This window comes from Nannospalax galili, unplaced genomic scaffold (genome assembly GCF_000622305.1).
Source record: "Nannospalax galili isolate Female #2095 unplaced genomic scaffold, S.galili_v1.0 scaffold1083, whole genome shotgun sequence".
Taxonomy (NCBI): Eukaryota; Metazoa; Chordata; class Mammalia; order Rodentia; family Spalacidae; genus Nannospalax; species Nannospalax galili.
The window spans coordinates 989,233-991,395 of record NW_008350331.1 but is presented as its reverse complement, the minus strand read 5'-3'; the positions used below and the strand labels follow the sequence as shown (position 1 = coordinate 991,395).

The 2,163-nt window shown below is 38.9% G+C and overlaps 1 pseudogene; it reads left to right on the top strand.

The window, feature by feature from the left end:
- Positions 1-624: 624 nt before the first annotated feature.
- On the top strand, positions 625-1,101 carry LOC103745637 (annotated as a pseudogene).
- The last annotated feature ends 1,062 nt before the right edge of the window (positions 1,102-2,163 follow it).

The window sequence follows — 2,163 nt, the reverse complement described above, 5'->3', positions numbered from 1 at the left end:
AATCAAACTAGAGATACTTCTGGTGAGTTTTATGAGCTGCTGATGAAATAGTAAAAGGTAAGCTGCACGAAACAAAATTGGGCCTAAAAGCAATCCCCCATACCCTAGAAGTACGAAAATGAGCTTTCACATTTGACAATCTGAATAGTAAATACATTTAGGTATTTGTGAAAAAGAATGCTTAAGTTTAACATCTATCAATACATTTTTATTCTTTGCATAGACTAAGCACATGTTTTACAATATAAACCACTTTAAAGATGTGAGACAGCATAGGGAACCCATTATTAATGAACAATCACAGAGCAGGCAGTCCATCTTCACGAGATCAAGTGGTGTACAGGGAGACATGCATAGAACAAGGACTAGACAGAACTAGGGTAGCGTTTTATATGCAGAGGAAATGTAAAGTGAAAACCATGGCTTGCTGGCGTATAAGATGCCAATGACTTCAGGTAAAGTTATGCACTACATTTTCAACAGTAAAGGCTTTTGTACTTTTAAGTTAGTTCATTCAGAAAAGTATTTCCTTTTCAGTAAAAAGCATTTTATACACAGTTCCCATGCATATATCTGTATTATTTTTCTGTCTACATACTTCATTTAGATATCTGATAATGAAAATGCTGCCTGAATTTTTAGGTCTATAGTATAATCAGCAAAAAGTTGGAACTTGAGCTGTGCCCTGTGTTTGCAGATGGCGTCACTTGGATCCTGAGCATCCGCGAGTGGTTCCCAAAACAATGGCCAAGAACAAATCAAAAGGGCAGAAGTCCAGGAATGTATTTCATATAGCCAGTCAAAAAAACTTCAAGGCAAAAATCAAAGTGAAAACTACTTACTACTGATCTTAAAAGATAAACATTATGAATGATGAAAAAGTTAACAGAGTGAACAGAGCTTTTGTAAATATACAGAAGGAACTTGCAAACTTTTCAAAAAGCCTTTCTCTTAAATCTGTGCAGAAAGAACTGGTTCCTCAGCAGTAGCACCATGAAAATGAACCAGCTAATGTTGACGGAGCTACAAGGTTAATGGCGCAGTTGTAATAGTGATGTATCAAATTCCCCCGAAAGATCAATAAATAAAATATTTTATACAAAAAAAGGCACATAAAATTAAGGAATGTATGGTAGTGCTCAGTTCACTGGCCCCTTATTCAGTTTAGAATCCCCTTCCTGGAGAATGGTGCTGCCTACGGCAGGCAGGTAGGCTGCAGGTTTTCCCACCTCACTTAACCCAATCAATATAATTCCCCACAGAGATGCCCACAGGCTAAACTGATCTAGACAGTCCCTTATTGAGACTCCCTTCTCAGATGATTCTAGATTGTGTTAAGTTGATAAGTTAAAAGTAACCAACACATATAATTAAGAAGATTTGACAAATTCAGAGTAGACTCAAATTTATTTGGAGATATAGACCCCGTCTCTGCATATCACATATGTGTGTATATATCATCTGTGAAAAGAAATTTTAGCATCATTGACCTTTAATTTCCTATTAATTCCTTGTAAGTCAAATATTAGATGCTATAATTTATGCTTATTTCATTCATCAAGCAGTATTCATCTGGATCATGACTTGGTGTAGTCTTGGAGGAAGTAAACCTAACCTAAAATTAGTAGGAGATAATAATACAAGGAAAAATTAGGGCCAATGAGATGGCTCAGCAGGCAAAGGTGCTTGTTGCCAAGTGTGACAACCTGAGATGGATCCCCTGAACCGGAGAGAACCAATTCCTGAAAGCTGTCCTCTGACCTCCACATGCATGCCAACACACACAGAAATACAGAAACAGACAGACAGACAGACAGACAGACAGACACACACACACGTTAAAAATGTTAATATGAGGCTGGGCGTGGTGGCACATGCCTTTAATCCCAGTACTTGGGAGGCAGAGGCAGGTGGATCTCTGTGAGTTCAAGGCCAGCCTGGTCTACATAGTGAGTTCCAGGACAGCTGGGGCTACAGGGAGACCCTGTCTCAAAAAGACCAAAAAAAAAAAAAAGTTAATATGGTGCCAAATGTTTAAATCATGCTTTGACATGAATATTCCTTCAGCTCCCACTGCCCCAGATCCTCCATCAAGGAGCTGACATGCAAGCTTTGGGCCACCTCTCATCTTAGTCAGAGTACTGTGCACCTCAGCTGCCCTGC